At 46.0% G+C, this 23,938-nt stretch overlaps 1 long non-coding RNA gene across 1 annotated transcript; it reads left to right on the top strand.

The window, feature by feature from the left end:
* The first annotated feature begins 598 nt into the window (after positions 1-598).
* Positions 599-23,071, top strand: LOC142587038 (uncharacterized). The gene is made up of 5 exons (XR_012829341.1): positions 599-759; positions 1,397-1,425; positions 10,758-10,801; positions 13,830-13,926; positions 22,753-23,071. It is a non-coding gene; the product is annotated as an uncharacterized LOC142587038 (long non-coding RNA).
* Positions 23,072-23,938: the final 867 nt, after the last annotated feature.

Genomic DNA, 23,938 nt, shown 5'->3' with positions numbered 1-23,938 from the left:
TCCCCTCCGCTTTAGTAACCATTCCTCCTGCGACCTGCAAACGCCAAGGTCTCTGGCTGAGCTGTTACGCATTTATTTACCTGCGGATGAATTTTTCTACTGCGAACAAAAACAATCTCATCAATTTCTGCTGCCCGACCTGCGGCACATTCGATACTTACACAGATGGTAACTGAAGCATTTCTCGCGCACAGCCAGCAGTAAATGTTTGGAGACCACGGAGGTCATGAATTCATCATTTTGCAGCCTAGGCATGGAGGTAGAAATGGAGTATACAGAGCACGCGGACCTGTTCGACAATTGTTGTGCATTGAGACAATTACAGCCTGCATGGCAGTGCTACACAATATATATATATATATATATATATATATATATTACTGTTGTCGCAGTTTGTAGACTTTTGCTCCAGAGCGCATACGTACACCACGTAGGAAACGGTGTCGCGGAAGTCGCCAAAGAAACGTTCACGTACGTGACACAAGCTCGCGCCTGTACACGGGTGGTTACTCACCGCCGTGGCTATACCTGTACTGCATCGTTAGAGTGCGACAGTTTCATTTTCCACACAGTTGCACGACGGCTCAAAACCGTGTAGTGGCATCGCCTTTGAGAGCCGAGCAATGCACGGTTGTTGCATGAGGCAGCCCTTAATTTGCTGTTTTGTGTGCTCCGCATTCCAGGACAGCGAGTGCAGTGGTGGACGGAGATGTGTTCCTCACCGTGACGTCACAGTTGGGTGCAGGAACGCGAGCTTCTGTAAGTTGTTGGCTCGTCAGCCTGGTACGTATCTGGGCGCGAGCTTACAAACTAAAACACGTTGGATGGAAAACTTGCGCTACTGCGAGAGTCAGCATAAGCTATGGGGAGTTTTGTGTTCCGTACAATACCTCTGTTCACGATGGGACAAGCCTGCACAGGAAACCTCCTGGAGATGTTTCGCCCTGCGACAAAGTTACTCTTGCTGTTTCGGTACAATCATTCGTGGCGATCTGTATAATCAGCGACCGGAGGTTTAACCTAGCGCGTATAGGTAATGTTTCAACGCCCAAGTATTATTTTCGTCCCTATTTATTGAATTTCAACTAAGGTCGTTATGCTCATTGTCTACATACCACTCGAAGTGCTCTTAGCGAGTTAATAAAAAATTAAGAGCAAGTATGCAAATGCACTTCTCCTCGTGATGACGCAAACGTAAGGTATCGCGCGTAAAGATATAGTCTTATTGTGAACAAGCAGCATTTCGAAGAGAACAAACACTAAGCATGTGTTAATTTGATCAGTCACATATTATTGTGTTCAGTAGGCTTTTGCTTAACGAAATAAGTAAGCCTCGGTCAAGTGCCTTAACGAAAGAAATACGAGACAAACACGCGATTGTTTTCATTTCATGCAGGCGTCAGAGCGGACAAAGACACCTGCGACGTAAGTGGGACTGGATTCTTAATCACTCTTTGTCTCTTACAAAAGGAAGGGTAACGATCTCAATTCAATTAAACACTTGTTTGTTTACTTTCACGGAGCATGAGTATGGTTATTTGATCAGGACTATCTCGTCAACGCCCTTGCGCACGCTTTCTGACGCTGGAGGCGAAACGAGGCACTTGCTTCACAACTTTTCTGCGTCGTTCAGACAGTATGCGTGAAGGAGAGATAGAATGCCTTCTTGAATGTTGTCAAGGGGCACGGAATGTAGAGCAGATGTAGGCGTCATTGGTAGGCAAAATTTTCTAGCGTGGGCTTTACATTGTCCTCACGCACCCTGCTACACGGATTGCTCACACCGGAGGGGCCTCGCAACGAGCGCCTTTAAGCCGAAAGGCCTTCAAGCTGGATTATACTAAGTGTAGCATCTAATGTCGAATTCATAAAAAGCTTAGTTCTTAAGACCGGCTTGTAATTGTCTTGCCGACCACTCTAATAACGTAGTCGCTACTCACGAGTGTCTAGCAGCTTTAGTCTATGAAGGGCTGAGAGGGCGGTGGGAGTAATCTCCGTCAATTCGAGCTTCATCTTGTACGCATATGATGCTGCCGTTTCTCAAGAAGCGTCAGTGGTGAAACAGTGCAGGCAATGCAAACGCTCGTTTTTATAGCTATCTCAAGGTGCAGCCGACTGTGGAGTCCTGTTTAAGTAATGAGATACGTCACAACCAGCCGCACTGAACTATCTTTTTTTTATCCGTTACCGTTCAGACAGAATTTTCTAGCGCTGCAACAATGGGGTGTTTGCCCTCTTGTAAGTTGTCCGTGTTACCTCTGGCGTTCCACTGTGTCCAGATGCATGCAAACAAGCATCGAATGTACTATGAGAATGACATTTTGCCGGTGCTCAGCGTTTCCATTCTCCGCCAAGCCGCTGTGACCTCCACACCGCGTGGGTGCTGACGCAAGACAAGGAATAGGTAGTGCCTTAGCAAACTCTCTGAGCGCCAAAACATCAACTCTTCAAGATTCTCCTACGCCTGCATGAATGCGTGTCAACCATGCCGGTGCTTTTAGCTTAGACACCACATCGTAAGCATTGACTTCTAAGTATTCATTTCCTTTTCCTTCTCTCGTACCCCTCTGTTTATGTAGCGCAACAATCTAAGGGGCAACATGGTTAACATCTCTATATTGTCTTGCTTTGTTACTCTCTCTCTCTCTCTCTCTCTCATCTCCTCTCTATTTGCTCTATTTCGTTATACATCGGTGCTATGGGGACATTGAGGTAAAGAGTACCCGGCTTTTCTATTTTTCTTTATTCACAGCAAAAAATAAAGGAATAATTGATAAATGTCACAGCCCTGCGCGGCCCACGCAGGACAGTTACAGCGTAAGCTGGAGGAATGGCTCTACGGGAGTTGAATTTTTGACACCACGCACTAAAATATATGTAATACTCAAATACGTAAATCCATAGTGGTTGGGTGCACTGCGGAGCAGAGCTCTTACACAAATGCTATTTAAGAAATACTGGAGAAAGTGAACGTTTACGAGTTTTAATTGATTATTCGTGTATATTGCAGCCATATGTCTAAGTGCGTTTGTGTAGACTTCAACTCGTTTTCACATTCGATCGCACTTTAGAACTTTCCGCTGTCGTTCAACTACAGGCGCCTTGATCGCGTCTAATTTTTCATATCAGATGCATGACGAGGAAGTCTCGTCATTTCGCACGTCTTCCGCAAGACAACCGAACCCGCGCACCAAACTATTTTTTCTAAAGGAAAGGTACCATCGTAACGGCACATATATGGCGCATTTACAGTGCCTGACCGGTTTCACCTGCCGAAGTATGAACTGCAACACGACGAATTTCGAATGTGAGTTGCTAAGTAGTTATTGAAGAATGTCAAAGAGCTAAAGCTAGTATACTGCTTTCATAATGTGATAATGCGTAATGTGTAGTGTGCATACCGGGTGTCCGCCGTAACTTGAACCAAACTCTAAAAATATGCTAATGTCAGGGATCTGTACAGAACCAAAGTAATGTTGTTTGCCATCGCTTTGGAGACAAACTACTTTTCGCATCCCACCTGATTACATAATTAGTCTTAATTAATTTATCAATTTCTCAAATGTTACAACGAGATGAAATGTGTCAATGAGAAAATTATAGTGCAGCATGGAATACTGCCGATACAGTTTTCTATCGCTCAATACCTGCTACACAGCAGTGTTATGCCATGCATGAGAGAAGCCCGACCGCGTATGCGCGCCAAGGCACGAGCGTCTCGTCACGTGGCAATTTTGCGTGCGTTCGTGGGCTTCTTTCATGATTGAAAAAAAAAAACATTTTTTTATATAGTACGTGTTTAGCAACAGGAAGATACATCGGGAGTTTTTCGGGTCGTTCTGCAATTTTGTCATCGACACTTTTCAAGTTGATCAGTTAACTAAGACTATTTAAGCAATTAGGCGGAACGCGAAATATAATCTGAGGTTCTCCAAGCGATGGTAAACAACATTACTCTGGTTCTGTCCAGCTACGTGGCATTTGCATATTTTCAAGGTTTGGCTCAAGTTACGTGGGACACCCTATTTATAACACTAATTGTATAGACATGCTCAGGAATTTAGGACGTCAGCAAGAATTCACGTCAACAATCGTCGTCACATATCTGCCGCTCAGTGGGTATAGCATAAAAAAACGACTCTCTAGAATTGTAGGCTGCCTGCCCTTCATGCCACTGTTTTGCATAATGCTAAATAAAGCCGTGTGGTTTTCCATAATTACGCAACACGTTTTTAAAATCTTTTCTTGCAGAAATTAAGGCAACTACAACAGAGAGGAAAATAAGAAAGCTCTGTACAACCCATCATTTGCGCCTGCTGCTCCCAATTTGAGAATACACAAAGAGGAGGCTCGATGATAGCCTCACGGGGGCAAGTTAGTGGAAAGTCCCATTGACAACACACAGATGCAACAGGCCGTGCAATGGCCACCACTGGCAGCCATGACACTGCACCGCCAGACTTGAGCATGTTTGTTGAGAAGTGCTTGAGCATGTTAGTCCGGAAGAGTTTCTTAAGTATGATATGAGCTGCTTGCAGCAGAGTAAGTTGAAAGGTTATCACGAACTGGTGGGTCACTTTGGTCGCATAATGTGTAAGCTATATTCAAGTTTGGCTCTCCTGTTCGCAGTAAGTGAGAATTTTTTGGCAAAATAAAAGAACTGAACAGGGAGGGGGTTGCGCTAAAAGAGTTCTCATGAAGAATGTCAACCAAATAACGCGTTTATCCGGCTTCCTGTAGTAATTGAGTTAAGGACATAAAAAAAATAAAACACTTTAGCTGGTGCTTCATCTCAAAGCAATGACTCCGTGTAATAGCTTTGAAAATATCTTAAAATTTAAATTTGAGGACATTACGTGCCAGAACTACGACATGAATATGTGTCGCGAGCAGGCGGTTGCAGACGGAGACAAACATGGTCGTCCGAATACTGCCATTAGCTTTCGTCTTCCTTCACTTCCAACTACCGTTCATCTGTACACCATTACTAATGTGCTTCCTAATGGCTGTTTTTGTCCCTTAATATTCAAGCACTCTTTAGATGCAACAGAACTTGTATTTACCTGTGTAGTTTTGAACGCTGTTGATATGTTCATCAGTGAAGGATCGTCTCTGTTGTTGTGCTTACACTGCTGAGACTGACAAACGTAATCTTATACATAAATTGCATCAATTGAAATCATAGCGCTGGATTGACACGGACAAGAAAAGCGACAGGAAGTGCGCTAACTATCAACTGAATGTTATTTCAGAAAAGCATGGTATTTATGCCGGCTCACACGAGTGGAAATCATAGCACGCGCAACCCACCATTTTCCAGATAGGCCGTTTCCTTTCTGCTCGGAGTAATCGACGGTGCGCTGACGCAGTTTGCACCTTCTTTTGCAATCTAGCTTGCTTCTACAATCTCCCTCGTATATTGATCTGTAATTTTCTAAACACGACTACACAATCCTTAAACAGTGGTTTACACCCGCAATCATCACAATGCACGGAGGGATGTCCATCTCGATAACAGTTCAATTTTCGCTTGTGTTCCCTTAGCCCGTCATTGAGGCATCTGCCTGTCTGCCTTATGTAAACTTTGCCGCACGAGAAAGGGGAGCTTTATACGACACCTTGCGCTCAGTGCACAAATGGCGGCCGATGGTTCTTCGCGCAGCCTCGGCGAGTCTTTCTCAACGAATCGGTGGCCTTACATATGCTTGACAGCTTTTGTGGAGCTGAAAATACGACGTCCACTTCAACATTTCGGCACACTTTCTTTAAACCACGTGACATTCCATGCTTGTGCGGTACAACCACCTTCTTTGTACTTTCGTGGCTGCGCTCGCCCTTAGCACCCGGTTCCGCCAGTTTTTTCTTTCTTTTTTTTTTCAGCGCAATTTCCTCCACTGATAAAGGTGCGTGGATAGGGTAGCCGGCTTCCAGTAGCCGCTCTTTTTGTCTAAAAAAACTGCCAGGCATATGGTGGGGGCATGATTTGCGGAACGCATTCACAAAACAGAGGTTTCCGATTGCTCGCTTTACCAACTTCGAACGGGACGAGGCATGCGGAAGCCGCATCTTTGTTTCTCTAGGGTGGTTTTCCCAACAGCAATGATTGGCGGTCAAATTTAGTTTGGTATCTAAAAACTGGATAGTATTATCCTTAGGTCGCTCGTGTGCAATAACCAGATTGTCAAGACATTCATTAAACGCGGCAACCGCGTCATTCAGTGTTTCAGTGTTATTTGAATTGAAATCATATATGATGAGTTAGTCGTCCACGTATTTAAAGTTTTTTTTTAAATCTTTAGCGTGGCGAGTTTGTCTTTTAGATGTCTGCCGTGCGATCACGGGCGAGAAACAGGTCGATCAAGGCAGGGGCTAGGCATGACCCGATATATCATCATCATCTGTCTTCAGAAAGGAGTGTGATACGCACACGCGCACGCACGCGCGCACACACGCACGCACTGACAAGCAAACACGAACGCATCAGGTACAGGCACACTTTTACATGCTATCCGGACTTTTAGTGGTGCAAGAGTGATCGATAAAGTTGTAACGATCCCAAGTTTCACGGGACAGCATGTCAGCAAACATAAAAATATCAGAAATTTCAGAAATATATATTTCAGAAATATATAAATAGAAATATATATAAATATCAGAAATTCGTGCTGCTCGCCGACGCTGTTGTCGACCATTGTATTCCTACATCCATTAACAAAAAATTTCTACTTGCGCACACGATCACCGAATGAGAGAGCCGCTGGCGAATTTCTACAATTCACTCCTCTCTTACGTCACGTAGCCCGGCTTAGATTCCGTGATTTAGTAGGGATGGACCATGTCCCGACCCGAACGACAACAAATCATTGGTCACAAAGAAGAGGGTCATCACGGGTCACCGGCTTCTTACGTCCAACTAGTGAATCTTTTAAGCCCCTTGCATTAAAAAAAAAAAAGAACTCCTGACACTGCCCTTGCTACCATTACCCCTCTAATAGTTGACCTGCACCGTTCTCGTAGTGTTCTTAGCAAGCGCTTTTACTTCTGGTAAGCCAAGAAACTGAGATACGAGGATGGGTTTCTGCAGTGATAGGCATTCTTATACTTTAAACAGGACCTTACACTTGACGTCACTAGGACCAGAAGTCACCACAAGATGGCTGTTTTCTTTTCTCTTTTTTATAGTGGGCTGTATTACATAAAACTCGTGACATGATTTTTTAGGAAAATTACATGGTTTAACGTCCGGAAGCCGCAAAACGGGTCTGTCCAGGGTGGCTTAACAGGGAACTGCGGATTAATTTCAACTACCTTGGATTCTTTAACACGCACCCAAAGAATGACACATGAGTGGCTTTGCATTATGTTCCCTTGAAAGGGGTCCACCGCGGCCGGGATTTGACCCCACGACCCCGTGCTCGGCAGCAGAATACGATAACCACTGCGCCACCCCCGCTGCCTTTCTTTTTTACAGCGAAAGCTGTATATGACTAACCTTCCGTAGTTTTTTCGGAATCCGGCATCAGAAACGCACATAGCGATTTCTAACAAACCCATACACATTGGGTTTCATTGTTTGCTTTATGTGTGATCACGTACGGCTGCAGTGCGGCGGCGCTGATGTCAAAATGCGGAACCGATTAGAACGCTCGCCATATACAATAGCGTGTCGTCAAGGTTATCTCAGTATATAAGCCGGAGAGGTAACGGTGCTAAACACAGCTGCGTTATCGATTGGGCGGACACGTATAGTTCGTACACCCGAAGAACAACATGTGCACGAGGAGCGCCGGAGGGACCAGCAACGAGAATGTAAACGGCGCCGGCGCGAGACGACCACCGGCGAAGAACGTTCCCGCGATGCTGAACGAACAAATGACAACCATTCCCCTCTGTGAAGATGGAATGGCAGCGAAAGAACTTTGCTTTTCCTTTGGGAGCTTTGACTGTCGTCAGCTTTCGGTGCAATTCCATCTTCACAGAGTGGAATGGCTGTTATTTTTTTTCTTTATTGCCCTTACAGCTTCAGTGCAGCACATTCGCAATGGCATGGCATGGCAAGAACTTTATTTTAGTCCAGGGAAACTAGGGTCCGAGGGCACAAGCACCCAGGTTAAGTCGGTGGCTCCGCCCACGTAGGCGCACCGGTAGGCCAAAAGCTTTCCCGATGTCGTGAGCTCTCTGGACGGCCAGCAGTAAATCTTGGAGGACTTCGCTGGATATGCGCCGACTCCAGTCCTCCTCACTGTTGAGATCCGAAGCCCTTTGGTTGGGGCACAGCCAGAACATATGATCAAATAGACACGGAGTGTGTCCACAACTGTTACATTCCGCGGGAAAATCCTGGTCAATTTTTTTAAGCACAAAAGGTGTGGGATAAGATTTAGTTTGAATCATTCTTAATGTGACTGCCTGAGTTCGGTTGAACTTCTTATGGGGGGGGGGGAGGAAAAAACCTTCTGCCGTCCCTATAGTGTGAGGTGATCTCGTGAAAAGTAGTAAGTGGGTCTTTGTAGGAGCCGCGGTCATCCTGGAGCAGTTCCTGATCTGATGCGTGGCATGTGAGATCTCGCACAGCAGAGTGAGCTTGCTCGTTAGGATTGCAGTCATCGGGGCTGACCGAGTGGCCCTGACGAGCCGGAAACCAGACTAGGTGTGAGCTATCCAGTTGGTCGTAATTATGAGTATTAATACTGTGTATAAGTAACTTGTGTGCTTCCATTGAGACGAAGCCGGCTGAGTAATTCCTAATAGCTGTACGGGAATCGGAGAAAATCGTGGAGCCTCTCCTCATTGTAATTGCAAGTGCTATGCTTGCTTCTTCGGCGGCATGAATGGAGCTCGTTCTTAGTGACGCCGCGGTTATTAATTTACCGCTCTCATCGACCATGGCAATAGCGTAGCGGTTGCCCGATCCATAACTAGTTGCATCGACAAAAAGAGCTGAGCTTTGTTGTTGGTGCAGTTTACCCAGAATGCATTTGGCCCTGGCGTCCCTTCTGCCCTTGTTGTGGACAGGATGAATATCTCTATATATGGTGTCTACAACTAATTGTGTCTTCCCCTCCTTGGGTATTTTGAACTTAGAGTCGTCTCCTCCTCGAGGCAGTATTCCGACTTCGTCTAGAATTTTGCACCCTGGCTTAGTGTTGGAGAGTCTTGCAATTTGTGACATCGAATGTGCCTCAATGAGCTCATCTATAGTGTTATGAAGTCCTAACTTGTTGAGGAGTTCGGTACTCGTTCCGTGCGGGAGTCCCAGAGCCCTTTCGAGTCCGGAGCGTATAAGTGCGCTTAGCTTAGCCTTCTCTCCTTTCCCCCAGTTCAGGTATGATGCAATGTACGTCGCATGACTGATGAAAAATGCATGATATGCTCTGATGAGATTGTCCTCCTTGAGGCCTGCATTTCGATTTGAGACCCTGCCGAGGAGCTTTAAAGTACTGTTGGCCTGACCTGTGAGACGGTTCAAGGCCGTAGCATTACAGCTCCTTGCGTCAGTGAGAAGACCCAGAATTTTAATTTTCTCTACTCTGGGTATGACCCGTTCTGTGTTGTCTGTGATTTTAATTGGCAGAGTTTCTAAAGGCGCAAGGTTTCTAACACCTTGTCTCCCCTGTCTAAAGGGCAGCAGCTCAGGTCTACAATGATAGTGATATTTTCGTATACAAGGGGTTTTCTTTAACCACACGCACGAACATCAGTTAAAATTTCACAGGAACTTGAAATTCGTAAAACATGCAAACTCATCTAATAAAGCGAGCCAGTGTAGTGGCAGGATGGGTATTGTTTGTTTTTCTAAGTTCGTGAAATCGTAACATTGGAAACGGTCAGCAAGACCAGTCTGCGGTCAACCGCAGGCTCGTGGCTTCTCTGATATCGACCCAGTCCTTACTTTAATGTTACTTCTTTCTTTGTTCTTTCGAATAAACAGAAAAAAGAAAGAAGAGCCAGGTGCTTCACAGATTGATTACAAGAAAAAGTGCGATAGTGTTGCCAAACTTCAGCGAAGCAACGCAGCAGTACGCTCTAAATATACTTTAACAGTTCTTGAGACTAGGGTGGTTGCTTGAGCTAGTTGGTAATTCGTGATCCAAAATAACGTACAGCGCGAAAGACAAGGACTGCGAAGACGACATACACAGCGCTGACTTCCAACAACATTTATGTGCGTTGCCACATCGTGTGTATATATAGAAGAAAGGGCATGCTTTTAGTTCAGTGACTTGCTGTTAGAACACCCCATGTGACTGCCTTTCATTTTCTGCGCATGCCCTTTCTTCTATATATACACACGATGTGGCAACGCAATTAAATGTTGTTGGAAGTCAGCGCTGTGTATGTCGTCTTCGCAGTCCTTGTCTTTCGCGCTGTACGTTATTTTTGTTCTTCAGACTAAGTCAAAATGTTCACAGTATAGCTCCCGACTCATATATTTGTTTCTGGTGGTGCAATTAGATATATTATGCTATAATATAGCTGGCCTCGCTACAGCGACAGTTAGTCCCTAAATTGAAAATTCGAAGTCCTTAAAATGACACCGATAGCAACATACTATCCCTTTTATGAGCAGCCCCGGTGCACATTATTGAGGAAAAAAAACTGCGACAAATATATTTGAAGGAATAGCGCGCTCAAGAAATATGTAATATGCCTCGGAAGTTGGTTCTCGAACAATAATCTCCAGAATATAAGATAGCTTCAACCTTCAGTGAAGAGCAAAAGAAATCTGAACTTGTCTATCTGACACTTTACCGCAGGCATAAAAGTGAAGAACCTGGAGACACGCTGCCATTCTTATAGGGTGAGTCCCGGCGACCACGAGCACTCTTCCCCGTCTCAGCCACCGAGTTCCCTACGAGGACGGATAAAGGGAATTGCGGCGCTGTAGTCTCTCAATCACCGAGGAGAAAAATGAATGCGTGGGTAGTTCTAAAACAGTAAACAGAAATACGGCGCGAAAAATTTACGAAACCTCGGGGCTTCTAAGTGTCAAAACCACGATATCAACACTGACGGATGAACTTGGGGTCACGGGTTCGATCCCGTTCGCGGCGGTCGCATTCCGATGGAAGCGAAAAAAAAAAAAAAAACGCCCGAGACCCATGCATTGTGTGCACACTATAAACAACCTCAGGTGGTCGACATCTGATGACTCTGTTGCGCCGCCCTGCTACGTTAAAATGAGAGTTGACCACAAGCTGTGCTACGCATCCCTGTGGGCGTACTCTGTTAAATTAAACAAATAATCTCAAAACCAATTATTTTGGCTTACGTGGCCGTTTTTTTTTTTTTGAAATGTTTAAACACGGAACAAGACGCTTTGGCAGTCTTCTTCAACTTTCCAATAAAAGCTTGTGCCTTAAAGCCTGTAATTAAGGCAGTTAATTATTGTAATCAGCTTGATTAGCGAATTCATTGCCTTGTTTCTTTCTTGAAAGTTAGGTCCGCCTGCCACGTAATTAGTCTGTAGTGACGTAGTTCGAGTAACATTTGTGCGCGTCAAAAAAGGGCTCGAACTAAAAAGAAAGAGCACTGTAATATAGATGGTTTATTGCACGGCCAACTTCTTTTCCAAAGTCGAAACAAAAACACAACGTATGTGTAACAAACACACTAAGATATTCTGGTATAACACGGCGTATCTATATTCTCGCAACAAAATTTATAAGGACACTCTACATAGGGTGCTTTTTAGCTGTACAAAATTTTAAAAATTTGCCTGTAGCAGATAGCTTAATTATAATCAGTGAGGTAGATTACTCGATGAGGCAGCCATTGCTTCTAGTGGAAGTAAAAAGACCTAATTTAATATTGACGCAACTATATTATTTAAGTTTTTAATTGATTGCTTTAAGGCACATATATCCATCTACCAATTGTAGCTAGTAGGCTTGCAAGGCATATTAACTGGGAACAATTGCGGGGCTCTGACCGGTTCCCAAATTTTCACTGTCAAACTGGCGGTAAAAATGCACGGTTGTTCCACTAAATTTTTCTACGGAAACGCTGTTTTGAGCGTTGAAGAACAAAAGTAACGGGAACGCTAATTTGGGAATGCATCTTTTGAAAATTATTGGTTCGAAACTGGTGCAGTCCTGAGAATTCGTTCCAAGTGGATACGCCTTGTGAGCTCGCCGACTATAATTCGTGGATTGAAGTATGTGCCGTAATGTAAGGAATAAAAGATTTATTTAGCGTAATTAGTTACTTATTCAATTAATCATATTGATCTCTGGAGAAGTAATGCCCGCCTCACCGACCATTTAGAGCAATTGTCCAAACTGTGCCATCTCCTACAGGTGATTTTTTGAATTGGGGCAGCTTAAAAAAAAAAGCACCTCGTACAAGGCATTGGTTGTGACAAGTGCATAGGGTGTCCTACAGGCCGCGCCCTGCACTAGCGCTTTCTTATATGACCGTCTTTACTCCTTCGAGTACCTCTGTGGGGGTTTTCGGTATGTTCCCTCTGCAGTCGTAACAGCTGCAAAACTATAACATCGGCGAGATGAAACTCCTGCGTGAGGTTATTTTCTTTAACCTAAGATCGTGCCGTTACCAATACAGTGTCTTCTGCAATCAAATGTTGCCTTATAGGACAATGCTGCCATTCGATACGTTAAGCACTATGCCCGCAGTAAATGTGATCACAAAGAGGTACTAACCCAAGCACAATAAGGAAAAACAATTTTAACAAAAATTGTCTCCACGTTGTCGCAATGTGGCTATCATACAGTGAAACCGAAAGGCGCAATTAAGTGTACAAGATGCGTGGATGCTCAAAGAAATTTGTGAAAAAATATTAAAATAAATTCATGCAGAAGCTCTTCTGTATGCATAAGCATTGTGTCACTTGCTCATATCCATCGAGTCCGGTGTCATTATCAATGTTATGAAACTTTATCCGACCAGTATAAAGCTTATCAACCTTTCTCAGTCGTTATCAACCTATACCCGCCTAAATCCGACCCTTATCACTGGTTATCAACCTTATCGGACTCTATCCGACTCATAAACCCTTATTGGTGATGTCAACCTTGTCGAACTTGGTCCGACCCTTGTCAAGCGTTATCAGTGTTTGTTAACAATATCGGAATTGATCCAACCATTATAAGCCCTTATGGCGCTTAGGCGCCTCATCTATCTGCGTCGAACCACTATCAACCGTGATGAGACCCATATAAACCCTCATCACTCCTTATCATCCTTATCTAGTCATCGACTGCTTATCTGTATGTGTTGTGCGACGTGAGGCGCATGGGGCCTCATAGATAGGTGACGTTTTGGTTGGTGAAGGAACGCCCCAAGGGAAGGCGCATTTAGCGACCACCGAAGCGCAACGGGGACGTGGCGTGTTTGGCATTAAATTTTCCCCAAGTCGGAATTCTCGCGATATCTACAATACGCCAAGTCGTATTTGCATATGCTTCTAAAGATCGTTTTTATTCCACTATCGCCAAATATTTCAACAAAGCCTCCAAAGAAACAATGCTTTACAGATTATTTTCTTTATAGCGATTCGTCTCGCATCACCGACAGGTTTACTCGTTCGGCAGGCATATAAATGCTTATGCATTCAAAAGAAAAACTACAATGGGCAGACGAAGCAGAAGCGTCACCGTTCACATCGAAAGCTGTTTCCGCGCCTAGATTCCAGCGTCGCATAAGATTACCATCACAAAAGTATATAATCGTAACGCCAATTCATTGCAACTAGAAATAAGTTCTTTGTGAATACAACAAGGTGAAGTAGCTGCTGCTTATAACCCTCGTTACAAAAATACTGTTTCTGTAGCGCTTTTTGACTGTTATCGCTAACACCTTCTTTACAGGGTCCATACTGTAGCGAAGATGAGATCTGTGCATATGAGAAGACCGAACTGAGGTGTATTTTCAACTGCACCTGCTACGGTCAATACAAGGCAGTGTGTGAGTAACGTTTTCCTTATAATAGCGACACTTATGGAGTGAAAATATTGAAGCCGTAACGTTCCACCGAGTTCGTAGTATACTTAAAAACAGATCCTTCTTTTGGCATTCGGTTTTGATAGGGTAATGTCAGCATACATTTAAGAATGAGGGGAAAGGAAAGTAGGGAAAGTGGGAAAATAAAGGAAAGCTGATATTACGCCCAGGGAATCGTTAGAGATGCATGCGTCACCACACGAAAGCGACCATAGACGGAACATGAGCATGTGAAACGTCAACGCCTAAAAAATTGTGAAATTTACTCTCGGGCTTCTATACTTTAAAGCCGGTTGAGGTCGCGACAGAAATTAGATAACAAGAATCCGCCACGACGAGCGTGAACGGGTACCCCTTTCGAAACGGTCGCCACTAATTTTTTTCTTACTTTTTAATTTTTCTTTCGTAACAAATCCGAGTTTTTGGGGTACAGCCGGCTCTGACGTAGCCTACCTCGTGTTGCTTCTACATCTAAATTTAGAAAGAGTGCCCACCATTAGCGCCATTAGTGAGGCTTATACGCGGCTGTGGGAAGAGCATCTCCTATTCTCCTGCATCGCCACAGTGGTTCCTCACGTGATAGTCCTGGCGAGGCGAGGGAGAGGGTGGCTTGATAGCTGCGGGAAGCGGCAGTGTGGTGTGGACGTCGGTGCAGCGTGGACTGTGAGCTGAGCTGTGAGCTTCAGTGAGCTGAAGTTCAGTGTGAGCTTCAGTGAGCTGAAGCTGTCGTTGGCAGGCCAAGTGCCCAAGGCCTAAGTCCTCAGCAGATTGATCGACACGCGATGAGAGTCCGTAATCGTCTTCGGCAGCCAGGAATCAGCAGCCCGAAGCTTCTTCAGATTGGAATCTCGATGCGCATGCGCAGCTAAGCCCACATGTCCCGACCTGCTCTCAGGAAATTCTGCCACACTATTTTTCCTTCGTGGCGTTTGATCTTCCGTTTGTGTAATCATCTCGTGGTCTTTTCTGCATATTCGCATATTCACGCATATTCACGCATATTCGCACATTCGCCGGGAGGTGAGACTAGTCAAGCTGCCGTTATGCAGCTTTTATCCTGCCATCCCTACCGCTTTGTATACATCAGTGTACTTATGTGGTAAAATAAACTTCTACTATGCGGGATGATAATTTTTGAGTTTCCCGGAATATTGTAACAATCGCCTATGGATGATGGCATAATTCTTGTCTTTGAGTTTGATCATTCGAAGAAGTGGACATTACTAGCGCGAGAAATCTAAACGCATATTCAACTAATTTACGAAAGTTCACTAATTAACTTCTTAATTATTCACTTACGGCACATATTGCAACTTAATCATGGTGACCAATGAGTTTGCAAGGCGTATACATTTGAAATAAATCTCCAAGATGACACCAGTTTCGAGAAATAATTTGCCGAAATGTGGAACGAAATACATAGGCGTTCAAGTTACTTGTGCTTCTATGCCGAAAAGAGCATTTTGGTGAAAAAATTAGGTAGAAGAACAGTGCAATTGTTTACGGTGAGTTTACGGCGCATACCTTCAAGCTGGCGTCAGTCTGTACATTTTTGCAGGAGCTCGTGGCTGCCTAACAAGGTCACCCGTCAATATCTTGTTTTGAAATAAAATCTTTACTCCCTCACTCACTCCAAGTGGATACGCTTTGCAAACTCACGGGCTACAATTCGTAATTTGTAATATGTGCTGTAAAATAACCAATAAATACATTAGCGAATTTATTTAATTAGTTGAATATGCGTTTCGATTTATTGTGCAAGGTACGCCTCTCTCAATAATCTAGCTCAGAGACTAGAATTGCATATTTTGCAAAAGCCAATTTCTTTTTTTTAAGTAGGGGAAATTGAAAAATGATCGTCCGCTATAGCGTTTGTAGCGTTTGTTGGCTAGGGTCTCTTTTTTTAATTTGCTACCGTAATTTTTCTTATTTTCTTATCTATCTTGATTTCCTCCGTGGTCAGGTTTTCTTGTAGCGTCGCGGAACATTTCTTTCTGCTGTTTGCCATATATCGCTTCAAAGCTTTTTGCCTGCGTGTCAGTTTCTTTTTGACGTTCAGTCGTGCAAATCTCTATTTAAACTCCCGAGTGTTTTTTTTTTCTCGTCACCTCCTGTCTAAGGCCTCGTGGCACGTGGTTGATCAGGCATAAACACTATCACTGGTCACCCATTGAACCATCCTTGAAGCGCATGCGGCGAGGGTTTGCTTGTTGCCCCATCTACTCCATTCCGGAGAACGCGGCCAACGTAAGCGTAATATTTTGACAATCATTTTACTAATTAGGTCCACTGAAATGAAGAGAGATCACTTGCGGACGTCTGAACTTACCTCCGTCATTATGCGGCGGAATCCGCCGCATGCCCACCAATACCCTCATCCCTGCGGAAATTGTGTCGTCATAAATAGCTGTCGGACTCTTTTTTTCACGCTATTCTATTTGAATAATATTGCTTTACAGGGAAAAAAAGCAACACCAAAGCACAAAGCTTATATCTGTCATGCTGGTTTACCAACACCAGTAGTCGCTGTGTTGAGCCATGCCATCGGCCTCACCACAGGATAACCTAGACATAGCATAGCGGTCTCAGGCCTGCTACAATTGAAATGCTTGAGAACTATACCAGGTCACTTGCAAATATTTTATAACAAGTAGTGCTTATCTGTTTCGGGGTTGATTGGGTTGACCGCACACGAACAACACTCTTATGTTTTAGTTCCCAGGCTAAGCAATACGATAGCGAGAGTATTTTCCAATTCACGCCGGCTATTCCCAAACGCTGTTTCTATTCGTCGAGTGAACAACCCAATACAGCCAACATGGTTCTCAACACAGTACAGCAGACTTGTACGTAACGAATTACATGTAATCAAATAAATGATTTCGTAATTTCGTAATTTAACGATTATGTCGTTTCCTCGGTAACACTCACTGTGATTCAATTATATCTGTCATTACAACCAATTAAACGTAACCAGTTATCTTATTGACGAGACAAGCGGTAACAAACAACGCGGCTTTCGGAACCTGAACTTAGCGAAAAACTACACCAGTGAGCCCTAGATCGAGCCAGACAGCAGCCTTGCAAATGCGCATGCTCAGACAGGCAAACCCTGAGTCTTAGTACTTGTTTCCTCATGCTAACGCTCCACCAGATGTTGGCCAACTAATTTAACAGGTGCTTGTCATGTCTGGCATCCAAGAACTGGGCGGCGTAGACGTAGCGTCGAAAGAACGTTTATTCCTGTTACTTGGCAGGCAGCCAACAGGTTACATACTGCGCGCGGTGGGCCCGTGCGAGCGGTCTTTTAAAACCAGCACGGGCTACCCGATAAGAGATAGCCGGGCAGAGAGCATGCGCAGACAGCACGCGATAACACGCGTGCTTGGTTTCGCGCGCACACAACATCTCCTTCCTCCTAATGAGCACAAAGTCCTTTTGCCACATTATACAATGCAACTAATGCTATGGCTGATATCTGTCAGGAGGTCGCCGGTCCCTCTGTGGATAGCGTCGCTCCCCTGGAGGGTCGGTCGTTGCCGCAGGGGCCGCAGCTGGAAATGGCTCGTTGGCGCTCTCAGGATCCCTGAAATCTGGAATAAAATCTTCCGTGATGCTCTGCTTTGAGCTGTCGATGCTGAGCAGTAGCTGGTCTTGATGACGACGCCAAATGAGCACCCCATGATTCGTTCTAACGCGAACCTTGTATGAAACGGGGCCAGACTGCTGAATGATAGTGCCAGGGACCCATTTCTCAGGACCTCTGTAATTCCTCACGAGGACCTCATCATTGATGTTGAAAAGTCGCTCACGTGCCTTGCGTCGCACCATATCGGAGAGCTGTTGCTGAGCCACTCTTCCCCCGACAGAAGGCTTGACTGCGTCGAGTCTCGTGCGCAGTCGTCTACCTATGAAAAGGTTTGCTGGAGTTTCTCTTGTAGTCGCATGCGGCGTGTTGCGGTACGTCACCAGGAACGTCTGTAAGGTTGCCTGCAAGGAGTCTTGGGGTCGTCCTTTCCGCAACGCAGATTTCATTGTCTGTACAAATCTCTCCGCAAGGCCATTCGTGCTTGGATGGTACGCTGCACTCACGATATGACGACCACCGAAGCCTTTGACGAAGCTCTTGAATTCTTCGGAAACGAACTGTGGTCCGTTGTCGGTCACGATGGTCTCGGGTACGCCAAAACGCGAGAACAGGTCTTGGAGACACTGAATTGTGTGGTACGCCGTAGTCCTCTGCATGACATAAACTTCCGGCCATTTTGAGTGTGCGTCCACAGCAACAAGGAACATTTTGTCTTTCATGGGTCCAGCAAAATCCAAGTGAACTCTTTGCCACGGCGAAGTCGGCCATGACCATGGATGAAGCGGAGCCGGTGCTGGTTCGTTCCGTTGCTGTTGACACTCTTCACATTTCTTCACGTGTTGCTCTAGGTCCGCGTCGATACCAGGCCACCAGACGTAGCTCCTCGCGAGTTCTTTGCATCTTACGATACCGGGATGACCCTGATGAAGTTCCTCAAGCAAGAAGGCTCGGTGTTTTGAAGGCACAACTACTCTCATGCCGTACATTAAACACCCTTGATGAACTGTGAGCTCCAAACGCTTGTCGAAGAAATGTTTCAACTCCTTCTCAGCGACATGCGACGGCCAGCCAGCACTTGTGAAGTTCAGTACCTTGCTTAGTAATGGATCACGCCTCGTTTCACGAGCGATGTCTTGGCCTGTGACAGGCAGCGTTTCCAAACGAAGCGAATAAAAAATTTCGCTTTCTTCTTCTGATTGCTTTTCGCTGCTGTCGAGCGGCAAGCGCGATAAACAGTCTGCTTCCGCATTATCGGAAGATTTCTTGAATTCAAGAGCATAGTTGTAGGCTGACAGCGTCAGCGCCCAACGCTGCATGCGGGCAGCTGCCATCGCGGGAATGCCTGTTTTCGGGCCGAGAATTGTTTGCAGTGGTTTATGGTCAGTCACAAGCGTGAAGAACCTACCGTAGACGTAGAAGTGAAACTTCTTTACGCCGAATACGAGGGCAAGGGCTTCTTTCTCGATCTGACTGTAGTTCTTTTCGGCACTTGACAAGGTGCGGGATGCGTAGGCAACCGGTCGAACTGATCCATTTATCATTTTCTGCGAAAGAACTGCGCCTATACCGTACTGAGATGCGTCGCAGGCAAGTTGAAGCGGTCGCTTCGGATCATAATGGGCAAGAACTGGAGGGGAAGCCATAGCTGCTTTTATCTCCGTGAAAGCAAGCTGGCATGACGCATCCCACGTCCACTCCGTTGTTTGCTTTAGCAGCCTGTACAACGGCTGTGCCAAAGTCGAGAGACGCTGAACAAACTTGCCGTAATAATTGACCATCCCAAGGAATGACTGCAGTTGCTGCTTGTCTTTTGGAGCAGGCGCATTTAGTAGTGCCAGTACCTTTTCAGGCGATGCGCAAACACCCTCGGCGTTGATGACGTGGCCCAGATAACGGAGCTCTCGTTGAAAGAACGAGCACTTATCGCGCCGGATGCGCACACCGCGTTCCTGCAATCTTGACAAGACGGCTTCCAAGTTACGGAAGTGCTCTCGCTTGGTCTTGCCTGTGACCAGGATGTCGTCAAGGTAGCAACTGACTCCTTCCAACCCTTTTAGCATGTTGTCCATAATTCTTTGAAATATGCTTGGGGCGGACGAAATGCCGAAAGCCAGACGGTTCATAGTATACAAGCCCTTATGCGTGTTTATCGTCAGTAGTTTCCGGGAGCCTTCCGCCATAACTACCTGCTGGTAGGCCCTACTCAGGTCAATCTTCGAAAATTCCTCCCCTCCTGCAAGCGCTGCGAGAAGGTCATCTATCCGAGGTAGCGGGTAGCGGTCTACTTCTAGACAGGGATTGACGGTGGTTTTATAATCGCCACACAGTCGGAGGCTTCCATCCCTCTTCACTACCGGTACCAAGGGCGTTGCGTATTCGCTTGTAGCAACAGGCGTTATGATGCCAAGCTTCTCCATTTTCACAAGTTCCGCTTCTACTGCACGTTGCAGAGCAAAGGGAACGCTTCTTGCCTTTACAAACTTCGGCTGTGACCCTTCGCGAAGGACAAGCTCGGCCTGCTCTTCCGTGATGGTACCTAGCTCATCCTTGAAAAGTTCGGAATGGCTTTCTAGCATGGCTTCCAGCTTTTCTTGCCAGTGCTTTGATATTTCTCGAGAGAGACCAAGGTGATTAAAAAAAACTAGGTTCTTCCAATCCAAACGAATATCTTGCAACCATTCTCTGCCGAGGAGTGCCGGTCCTGTAGAGTCCACGACGTACAGGGGAAGCTCCACGCACTGGTCGTTGTGGCGCACGACGACTTTCGCCAGACCCTTCGGTTTTACTATGGCCCCAGTATACGTGCGCAGCTTTAACGATGCTGGCTGAAGTCGCTTACGTGGAAACAACCTCTGGAATTCGCGCCATGATATGACGGATACGGCTGCGCCGGTGTCAAGCTCCATCGTCAGTAGGACACCGTCAACGTTCACGGGTACAGTAAATGGGTCTGCGTTGAATGATTTAAGTGAGACAGACGACTCGTTTCGGACGGACGTGAGCATCTTCACACGTTTCCGGAGCTTTGCCTCCCTAGCTTTCTTTCCTTTCCTGCAGGCGCGTTGAATATGCCCTTTTCGGTTACAATTGTAACATGTATCGCCGATATGAGGGCATGCTTCGCTAGAGTGATTGGGTGACCCGCAACGGAAGCAGCTTGCCGACATCACAGACTGCTTTTCGCCTCGAACCTTATTCACTTCGTACGCCGGGGATGCGCTGTTATGCGTGAACGCCGCGCTAATCGTTGCAGTTTCCATGGCAAGAGCTCTATCTACGGCCTTTTGGAAGGTTAGCTTTTTGTCTTCCGTGAACAACACACGCTGAATGTCCTCGCGGAGCAGGCCGCAAACGAAACAGTCCCGGAGCGCTTCATCCAAGAAACTTCCAAATTCGCAACTCTGCACCAGCCTTCGAAGTTCCGCGACAAATTCGGTAATGGACTCACCGCTTCGCTGTGACCGCTTGTAAAATTTAGCACGCTCTGCGATGACAGACGACTGCGGTGCCAGGTGATCGCTCAGGAGTTTCAGGAGACTGTCAAACTCTCGTGACGACGGTGCGTCCGGTGCCGTCAGCGACTTGAGCAGCGCGTAGGTCTTCGCGCCGATGAGACTCAGGAACGCAGGAACCTTCTTTGCTACTGGAACATCGTTGACCAAAAGATAGGCTTTCAACCTTTCCTCGTACGAGCGCCAGTCACTCGTGGTCTCGTCGAAAGGTTCAATGTGGCCGATGTGACTCATGACTCACTTGGAAGTTTCGGCTGCCGTGATGCCAGTTTCAGGAATTTCACCGCAGGGAAATCTTCGTGGCGGGAAGCTTTTACACAGAGGCCAGGTTCTTCACACTGCGAATTCCGTACGGCGGTCATCCCATCTTCGTCGCCAATATGTCATGTCTGGCATCCAAGAACTGGGCGGCGTAGACGTAGCGTCGAAAGAACGTTTATTCCTGTTACTTGGCAGGCAGCCAACAGGTTACATACTGCGCGCGGTGGGCCCGTGCGAGCGGTCTTTTAAAACCAGCACGGGCTACCCGATAAGAGATAGCCGGGCAGAGAGCATGCGCAGACAGCACGCGATAACACGCGTGCTTGGTTTCGCGCGCACACAACAGTGCTGGTATATCTCGATACCAAAGGCCACTTAAGTAGAACGTGATATCCAAAAAATTACTTGCGGATGATGTTTGTTTTTAGATTTTTATTGACCCAGCCGGGAGCTTCTTCTCGATGTCAGAGCAAAAATAAAGCTCTGCGCAACACAGAGGACCCAGGTGCTGAGCAACCACTATCTTGTTTCGAAGATACGTATAAGTTACAATACCCCTCCGCCCGAGCGCACATCGAGGGAACCGCTTGCAGGAAGCTGCAGACGTGGTGAGCGACTATGCTAAGTCATGCGGGTTCAGCTGCGCCCCCCCCCAAAAGTCGGAGCTACTCCTGGTCTCACCGCGAAAGAAGCACACATCCGACTCGCCCACTATCAACATACAACTGGAGGGACACACCATCATTCCGTCTCAGAAAGCAAAGATATTGGGAATGGTTTTCCAATCGGATCGCACCAATACAATAATAATTCAAAAGCTTAAGAATACAACAGCCCAAGTTACCCACATGATCCGGTGAATAACAGCCAAGACAAGAGGCATGGGGGAGGCGGACACGCTTCGGCTTGTCCAAGCCTTCGTCGTGTCTCGAATAACTTACGCTATCCCATACGCACTACTCAACGCGACGGAACTCAAAAAAATCAACACAATGATCAGAAAGGCATATGAGCAGGCGATGGGCCTGCCGATCAGTACGTCCACAGAACGCCTACCATGACTAGGTGTGCACAATACGGCCGAGGAGCTGATCGAGGCACATTTATCCAGTCAGCGAACAAGGCTGGCGGTTACGGAAGCGGGGAGGTCCATTCTCTGAGCACCCCACAGTAAATTCCGTGGAGTGCTCACGAGGAAGGCGGGAGGTGAAACAGGGGAAACAAGGTGAAAGCAGTTCCTGCTTTCACCTTGTTCTCGTTTTGCTCATCGTCTTGAATTTCCATCTCCCGCCTTCCCCGTGTTTTCCCTAAGGGACTCCGATGTGTGAAGAAATGGGCATTGGAATAACACTATGCATAGGCTTGTATAATAAGGGTTCATACTAATACGGAGACCGCATCTTTCCTTTTTCTCTCTCGCTTACTCAGGCGCTCGTACACTGAGCGAGAAGCCGTGCAATGATGGGAGTATCGCCATCGTCACACCTGGTGTCCCCGGATACGTGTGCGACCCCTGCCTCTCAGAAACTGAGGTGCTCACAGCTGCACGCGGTGACTGACTCAACGTCTGGAAGGCTTCTCCTCCTCGGGGGCGCTTAGATGCAATACTGTGTAGAAAAAAATATTTTGCAAATCTGCGGAGCCTTCAGATGAAAAAAAAAAAAGAAATATCCTTTCGTATCGTTATGGAGCGCTGGTTAGGACGCTCATAGAAGACGAATATTTGTTTACCCTAGGTAGTACATGTACCCGAAGTATAACTTTCATTATTCATATTGCACTAGGGAGCAAACCTCCCTCCCCCCCCCCCAAGAAAAGAGAAAAAAACATAAAGTCGCATTTTTAAGTAACCTTGCTCAATCAACTGTACGACAGACGCCGTACAATATACGCACACGCTATAATTAAAGTACTGTAGTGGACAGTACTCCTAGAGCATCTCTGTGGAAGAAGAAGAGACCGGACTAGCGCCATCAGGCATATAAGCTCGACGATGGTAATCGCGAAATCAACGCAGTCCCTTGATAAATAAATGTCAATTCTTTGTGGGCCCTCTGTTCATACAAGTCGGTTACCCGGACGGGATTTGAACATGCAGAAAACTATAAGTGACGAATGCGGAAAAATTTTTTCAAATCTATTTACATTTTTCAACATGCTAAAGGACATGTTTTTTCAGCTAAATACGTGCCATTACTACAACTGCAGTGAAAATGTTAGAATTTTGTCTTCTGCAATACATGTACTTCTTATTAGACATGGTGTCTAGTTGATCGGGAGTGCCATGTAGAAGTCTGTCATTCAATGTGCTTCACGCCTTGTCAAACCCTTACAGACATTCCGCAGGCCCCTTAGCCCCGCGTTCGTTTTGTAAGGAAGACTGTGATTACAACGCGCTGCGCACAGGAACAGCTGTCATGTGAAATAAAATTTTGATTCGATCGTCAGCCGCTTTTGTTCATGGTCCGTCGGATGTAGTCTGCAGGCACTATAGGCATAAAGCATAAGCATAAAGCACTAAGCATAAAGAAGGCACTAAGTATGGAGGTCCACAGGAATGAACACTATATAGCGAGCGACAACTGAACGCGTGATGATGGGGTATTCCTCTCGT

This window comes from Dermacentor variabilis, chromosome 7, assembly GCF_050947875.1.
Source record: "Dermacentor variabilis isolate Ectoservices chromosome 7, ASM5094787v1, whole genome shotgun sequence".
In the NCBI taxonomy this organism is placed as follows: Eukaryota; Metazoa; Arthropoda; class Arachnida; order Ixodida; family Ixodidae; genus Dermacentor; species Dermacentor variabilis.
Note: the sequence above shows the minus strand (reverse complement) of the source record. Positions and strands in the feature narration are given on the sequence as shown.